The following is an 8686-nucleotide window of genomic DNA, read 5'->3' as shown; positions in this document are numbered from 1 at the left end:
GCTTATGAAGGTGTGGCTCATATCTAGGTCATTCTGGTGCACGTTCACTGAGGACATCTTGGCCTGCTCCATTTTCTACAGAGCAGGGCCAGGCCTCAGAACAGACCAAGACTCACTGTCAAAACTGCTGTCATGAAGTAGTGGTTCTGGAAGGAAAGGAGGCTTTTTCTGCAGAAACTTCTCTTCATTTCCAAAGTCAGGCAAAGTCAGCAGCGCGCAGCTCACCTGTGTTGCCCACACCACTGTCTGCCCAGGATGTGTGACTGACCCCTTCCGCCCCCTTGGGGTTGACTTTCCCTCCATATGGGTAACTGGGCTTCTGACATGGTCTGGCGTATACATCCTGCTCTGGCTGGGACTGGAAGGACCAGAGCTGGTGTTTCCCTGGGTTCTTGGCCTTCACCTTCTTGACATTCAGTAGGGGTGACCATCCTGGGCCCCAGACCTCTGTGAGGATTCCTTTGTAGACCCAATGAGACATCTGTGGACAGAAGAATGCTCTGGTGAGACAGTCCTCAGGGTGACTCCAAGGGGGATCTGAACCTAAGGATTCTGGAAGTTTCCAGCTTTTGTCTCCACGGTTCCTTAGGAGAGGTTCAGTCTGCCTAGGACTGGGCCTCCCTTCCCATGAATAAAGAGTGAGCAAGAGCTCAGGTTGTGAACTCTGATCTGGATTTATTCCTTCCTTTGGGGTGACCAGAAAGTGTTCCTGTTCCTGGCTTAGAAGTGACCCAGGCCCTGGCATCAGATTCCTCCCAGCAAGGTGATCCTTGCAGGGATGGGTAGGAGGGCTGGGGACAAGGCTTGTTGTCCTTTTGGTGAGGAAAATGTACCCTTCTCTGAGAGGCAGGCAACACCAGGCAGCAACAATGGGCACCTGTCCTAAACTCTGAAGAGCGGTCATGGGGGACACTCACCGCTGTGCCTTCTTACTGTTCCTAGATTTATTCCAGTTAAGCATTCATAGCCATTTATCTGTGCATCTGATGCCCTGATGTTTTTGCTGTAGATAAGAAGTGATGGAGGGAGCTGAGCTGCCAGGCTTCCTGGAGTGATTCTTGGATGCTGGGTCTTGTGCTTAGGGGCCCTGATGTGACTTAACTGGAAGGAGCTAGAATAGGACAGAACCCAGCCCCTGATGAGTGGGCACTGGTGGCCTGGCCTCATGACCACAGGACACACTCTTCCCAGGGCAAAGACACCTTGAGCTTTGGTTGGGTCTTGGCCTCCAGGTAGGGCCCTGGTGGTCAGCGGGCAGTGACTCCTGAGACACTACTGTGATTCTCGGTGGTGGCTGTGGTAAAAGACCTGCAGGGCTGGAGTTTAGGGTGAGATTCAGCAGGAACTGTGGCCTCTCCCAGTGACAGTGTGTCACTCCCACTCACCAGCACCCATGCCCACAGGCCACGGCCTCTGCCTCACCAAACCCCCACCGAGTCACCCATCTATGGAACAGCTTCCATGCAGCAGGGTCAGGCTCTTACCTCTACCTGCAGGGCACAGACAGGGGCAGCTCTGTCTCACTGTAAGGCCATGAGGAGAGCTGAGGACCTAGACAAGGCTGTGGGCCATCCTCTTTCCTGAGCAGGCCTCAGGGAAAGACCAGCCCCATCCTCATCTGACCCAGGTCTCAGCACAGGAGCCTGCATAGAGAAGAACGGACAGCCAGGGCCTCCATGCTGGCTGACACTCAGGAGGGGTCGGAGCAATGAAGCAGACACAGGGCCAGGCAGGGGCTGCTGAGGATCCATGGGGGCTCAGGCTGCACCATGGGGCTGCCCCTCCTGGGCTGCAGGCAGCATCCCCTGTGGTAGCTGAGAAAGTCCAGTCCTGAGATGGGACAGTGCTGCCCAGGGGTGTGTGGCTGGGCCCTGACAGCAGTGTCCCAAAAAGTGACTATATCGCCAGGCTCAGTTCCAGGAATGCTGAGAAGTGCCCAGTACAGCGAGGATGCACCTGGAGCCCATCCTGTCTAATGGACTCTGACCATCCCACGTCCATCTGCCTCTCCTGCATATTGGCCACCAACCCTTCCGTTTTCCTCATTTCTCCATGGTGTCTGACCCAGAGGCTGTGACCCTCTCTCCAGCCACAGTGGCCCTTCTTTTACCCTTGTCCTGTCAGAGACCCTGAGCAAGACTCCCCAGACCCATCCACATGCCTGGCTTGTCCACTTACTAATTGTGTTGCTGTGCACTGCCGGAGTGGCACCAGAGGCAATGAGGGTGACTGAGGGCTCCACAGGTGGCCAGCTTGGCCCTTTACCCCATTCCTCACCTCAGGGGGTTCTCAGTGCTGTCAGCCAGCAGCCCTGGCTTGGTTGGGGCACCTGGCTGTCCTCCTCCTACTGGTCTTTCCTGACTCAGCCTCTTCCTACCTGTCTTCTGTCCGTGGTGCTGACCAAGTCAGCAGGGAGCAGGTCCCCAGAGGGTGCTGCTGAGCTTTGGGGACTGACTGAGGCTCCTCTGCTGAGGGGGTCCCAGGTGAGTCGCTACCCCTGGTTCTACATCATCTGCTGTCCTCTTCAGCACCATCCACCCCACCCTAGGCCGGCTCCATGCAGATGCATCCCTGAGTCACCAGTCTCAGGGTCCTCTGTTGTAGGATGGAGATTACTGTACCTGCTGTACATATTCATATTTATTGTATGAAATAAAGTATGGAATCTAAAGTGAGGATTTTGATTTGCATTTTCCTGATGATTACTGATGTTGAGCAATTGTTACTCATTTTTATATCTTTTTAAAAAGATAAATGTCTATTCAGGTTCTTTGCTTGTTTTTAAATCAGGTTATTAGATTTTGGTGAGTTTTCTTTCTTTTTTGCTATTCAGTTGTGTGGGCTTCTTATATATTTTGATATTAACCCCTTATGAGATATATTGTTAGCGAATATTTTCTCCAAGTTCATAAGCTGCTTTTTAATTTCATTGATTGATTTCTCCTGTGCAGAATTTTTAGGGTTAGATGTGCTCCTACTTGAATTTTAGTTTTTTGTTGCTTGTGCTTTTAATGTCTTATTTAATAAATTATTATCTGAAGCAATGTCAAGGAGCTTTTCCCCTATGTTTTCTTCTAGGAGTTTTACAGTTGCTGGTTAAATAGCAATGGGATATCACCTCCCATCTGTTAGGATGGCTGTTATAAAAAGGACAAGAGATAACAAGTGTTGGTGATGGTGTGAAGAGAAGGGAACCCTTGTACAATGCTGGTTAGAATGTAAGTTAGTACAGCCATTTTGGAAAACAGTATGAAGGTTCCTGAGAATCTAAAAATAGAACTACCATATAGTTCAGCAATCCCTCTTATAAATTATATATCAACAAGGAATGAAATCAGCATCTTGTAGAGATATCTGCACTCCCCTCTTCCCCATGCCCCACCGCAGCATCGTTCCCAACAGCCAAGCCATGGGATGAAGTTACTGTGCATTGATGGACGAGTGGAGAAAAAACTGTGGGGGTGGGGTGTGTGTCTGTGTGTGTGTGTGTGTGTGTGTGTGTGTGTGTGTGTATAATAGATAATATACTATTTTTCAGCTTTTGAAAAGGAGAAGAAACTGCCATTTGTGATAATGAACCTGGAGGATATTAAGTTAAATGAAATAGCTTAGGGAGAGAGAAAAATACTGCATAGTTTATGTTATGTATGAAATCTTTAAAAAGATTAAATACATAGAGACAGGATAGAATGATGACTGGGGGGAAAACAAACACAAGTCAACATTTCAGTTTATAAAATAAATGAATCTGGAGGACTAAAGTACAGTTTAAAAGTAATAGTTACTATTTTATATTATGCACTAGTAATTTTTGAACAGGGTAAACTTTAGGTGCTTTGACACCAAAAGGAAACTACATGAGTTCATGCATATGCTAAATTGTTTGACTGTAGTCATCATTGATATGGATACAAATATATATAATTATGGGCTTTTTAAATTTAAATCTTATAAATAGGTAACAAAAAATAAAGTTAATTGGAAAACTGTGTCATTAGACTTGATTTTGCCTAAATGATGAACTGAAACTACCTCCTAAATATTACTATTTGTATATCACATAAACTTCATATATTGGAAATATGTTTAAAGAAAAGGAATTATAAATTTTAGTAAACACAAAATGACACAGTAAATGCAAAATGGTAGAAAGAGATGAAAATTTGATTAATCAGAGTGGTTAATGCTTAGATATAATTAATGATGTTTTAGGAGCAATTTCAAACCATTTACAAGTAGATTTAATACCAAAGAGTTTATGTGTACACGGAGATTAAATGAAAAAAATATACATTTACAATGATATTAATTGATATTAAAATGATTATGGAAATAAACTGGTATAGAAAAAATAGAGTATTAAGTAACTATTAGAAAGTTTGAAACTCTATTGGAAAGTTAATCAAGTGGAAAACTGATCAGCATTTTTGAGCACTGATCAAAGGATGGACATAATTTTCCAATACCAAGAAAATCATTTGATATTGCAAGGTTTTAAACCTAAATTAGTGTCTTTAACTTCACAAAGTCAGAAATCCTATAAGCAATGTTTCCTGAACACTGTAAAATGACAATAAAAATTAAAGTGTAACCCAGAAGTAACATGTAGCCACATGAAAATTTCCTTTCAGATTGCTTTGTTATTTTTTGGTTTCAAGTGAATTTTTATTTTAATAGGTTTTTGGGGAACAGGTGGTGGTTGATTACAGGGATACGTTTTTTGTGGTTATTTCTGAGATATTGGTGCACCCATCACCTGAGCAGTGTACACTGAAACCAATGGGTAGTCTTTTATTCCTAAGATTGTTTTAAATGACATCTGGATTAAATAGAACATTAAAACTGAGATGACTTTTACAGCACCAGAGAAATGCTAAGGAGGAAGCTTTGTGACTGAAACCAAAAGACTGAATTTATATATTTATTTCTACTAATTAACATTCTTAATTTTATAGAAAAACAGCAATTCTGACCACGTGCAGGAGTTATGCATTACAGTGGAGCATGATCACTTCAGATATTTGTCCAAAACATAAAAATTCTTCCAAGTATTAAGAAAATATTTATACTTCACAGATAATGTTAGTGTATAATACATGGGCATTCCGATGTTTTAAATAATAAAAATTGAAATTTCTCATGAGATACTGTTCTACATAAAATATTTATGTAAAGATTTTTATTCCTATACGCATGTGGACATTTGATATTTTAGCACAGAATAACATATTCTCAAAGGTCATTTAATGTAGTAAATTAAAAATCTTTGAAGTTTACAAGAATTCTAAAACTGCCCAGCAAAGCTGATAGAAAAATATGGGAACTTCCCAAGAGCAGAAGCGAATCAAGAGGCAAATTCACAGGAGTCATGAAAGCGAGAAGTTAGAGCTGCCTGCAGGTACAGCTCTGATTGCAGGGCTGATTACGCAGACTTCAAGCCTGTGAGCATTGTCCACTCTGCCCCTTGGAATAAACAGAGAAAATTACTAACTGGGGCCATTCCAAATGTGAGATCTCTATAACATAAGAACAAAGTTGTAAATTATGAAGCACACAAAATAAGCCACCCAAAAAAGGGAAAGAAGAAATTATATATCACATAAACTTCACAGATTGAAAACATATTTAAAATAATTAAGTAACACAAACAGGGAAAGAGAATATCAAAATAATTTTGAAAGCACATGAAGTTTTTTTTTTAAATTTATTTATTATTATTATACTTTAAGTTGTAGGGTACATGTGCATAACGTGCAAGTTTGTTACATATGTATACTTGTGCCATGTTGGTGTGCTGCACCCATCAACTCATCATTTACATCAGGTATAACTCCCAATGCACATGAAGTTTTAAAGCGGGCACTGGGAGCAGTGGCTCATGCCTGTACTCCCAGCACTTTGCGGGCGCCAAGGCAGGAGGATCACTTGAGACCAGCATAGGCAACAAAGCAAAAGCTGTCTCTACAACAAATAGATATAAAAAGATAAGCCAGGTACGGTGGTGTGTGCCTGTAGTGTCAGCTACTGGGCAGGTGGAGGTGAGAGGGTCTCTTGAGACCAGGAATTTGAGGTTGCAGTGAGCTATGACCACCACGGAACTCAAGCCTGGGTGACAGAGAGATTCTTTCTCAAACATGCGCGCGCGCACACACACACACACACACTGAACACGCATGTTTCGCAAAGACTCAGATAGAAATTGAACAACTGAAACTTAAATAAATTTAATATTCAATGTATGGTTTAATTATTAAATTAGACCAAGTTAATAACAACGGGATTAGTGAACTAGAATACTGAAATGAAGAAATAAAACAACTACAGAGAAACAAAATGATCACAATACAAATGATGATACATATTCAAAGAATAAAATGAGATGAAATCAAACACATTTCACTAGCATACAAATAACAAAGCATACTAATAACAAATATTTATAAATTTCTGAAACTATCAGATGGAAACCCTTGAATGCAGAAGTGTATTGTGATTAAAAGTGACCACCAACAAAAAAAAAATACTCAACAGAAATAAAAGTTAAACTGCATAACATCACAAAAAAGAAAAATATCTTTGAAGCCATGACAGAGAAAAGAAGAGAGAACCAATGAAGGTGAGAGCAAACTCTCCACAGCCTGTGTTCAGCCAAAAAACAGAGAAATAGGTAAGAGTGCTGAGAGAAGTCACTGTTCAACCAATAGTTAGATACTTCACTAACATATTTTGAATAAGTAAGGATATGCTAAACGATTTCCAAAAGTAAAAAAATGAGAAATCTTATTACCAATATGAGCTCATTAAGAATACACTTCAAAAAGAAAAAAAAAATTAAAATGAAGTTCAAGGAATCAAAATGAAATGCTAGAAAGTGCAAACATATTGGGCTCTGAAATCATGGTGGACAACGAACTAAGAGATCCATCAAGTCTTTGGCAGCATCAGTTTCCAAATGATTTACATAAAATAACAGTGTTACAGAAACTCTCTACAATGTAGTGAAATAAATTATCAAATCCTCTGATACTTGAATAATTTAACTGATTTTAGAATCTCCTTTTCAGATAATTATTTTCATAAAAAATACAATACTTGTGTCTCATCATTTGCAGAATATCCATTATTCTTTTTTCAAACCTTATTAGCAACAAAGGGCTTACAGTGGCATAGGCACTGGTCACAAGCCTCTGGACACCCAGGACAACTGTATCATATGTTGATATCAGGATCGAGTAGGATGAGAAGCTCATATCCATCCAGTACATGACCACAAAGAAACTCACCAACAGCAAGATGGTCTTGGCAGCCCTTTTTTTCTGGAGAGACTCTTGGGGAGAATCTGGCGCTGTTAAGGTGCGGGGATCACCTCTGATCCCTGCACAAGAGAGTCACCATGTACGCAGTTGAGAGAAGAATAATTCCCACAAAGGAGACATCTCTGAATAATGACAGGGTAAGAAAAATAAGGTTCCTGATAATGGACTTCCTTGGGGAAATGAGGCAGTATTTATTGAGCATCAGAAAACTGGTGTGAGTCGTACTGGAAGAAACCACAGTGTAGAAGATCATGTAATTACTGCAGGACAAACTGAAGGACCACAAGAAGACAAGAACATGTGAAATGGGATTTGTGAGTTTATGTTTAAACCTCACCAACCAGGAGGTGCTGGGGCTGATGGTGACGGCCTGGAGCAGGCTCAGGAGGCGGGCGGTGCAGACAGAGAGGCCCCGCATCACCCTGCTCAGGTAGGAAAGCATCTTACACTTGAAGTCATTTTGAAAATGAAGGGATTCAAAAAGCTCTGGAGACACCAAGAACACAATGGTGAGCAGTGTCATGATGTGGATGAGGGCCAAGTGACTGGTGGTCAGGTCAGGGGGCTTAGGATCCAGAAGGAGCTTCATGGTACCCAGAGAAAAGGAGGAGGATGTTGGCTGAGACTCCAGTAACAACTTGGGCAAAGAAGGCACTCTTGAATGATAACAAAAGTGGAAACTGTGTTCATTTTAATGACAAAGAGGAAATATTTTATGTACCTGAAAAAAATCAACCAATAAAACTTCCATCATCAATGTTACTTACTTCAGATTCAAAATTATCACCATCATTATCATTTTAAATCCATCCATTTATTTTGATTAATGTTGATTATCACATACAAATTCTTAAACCTACAGCCTGATCATTATATGATAAACCAAATTATTAATATAGTTGATCGAACACCCACACCTGCATAGTCACACCTGTAGAGGGCGGACGTTATCTGTGCTCCTATAGTACTAAGGGCACACTTTTTTAGTAAGCTTTTTGTTTCCACTTTTTTCATTCCTTCATTTAGTTTTCACCACCCAGAATTGTGACATGTATATAAAAATGAATCATGGGTGTTTGTAGAACTGAACTGAAGTAGATTTTGTGCTAATGGAAAAAGCAATAGCCTGACGTATTTTGGAAAAAAATAATAATGCATTGAGTGGCTGTCATATCACATCAGTCTGACATCATGTTGAACATGCATGATGTTTCATGTATACTATAAAAATTATATAGCACATACACAGCAGAAGGTGTTATTTTCAGATAGTTTGTGGTAGTAAAAAAAAATTTCCCTATTAACAATTACTATAACAGGATTAAACAATTTTATTATGGTCATCTACTAAAATCTTCTTAATGTGAAGT

This window comes from Mandrillus leucophaeus, unplaced genomic scaffold (assembly GCF_000951045.1).
Source record: "Mandrillus leucophaeus isolate KB7577 unplaced genomic scaffold, Mleu.le_1.0 Scaffold780, whole genome shotgun sequence".
Lineage (NCBI taxonomy): Eukaryota > Metazoa > Chordata > Mammalia > Primates > Cercopithecidae > Mandrillus > Mandrillus leucophaeus.
This window is presented reverse-complemented; position numbering follows the sequence as displayed.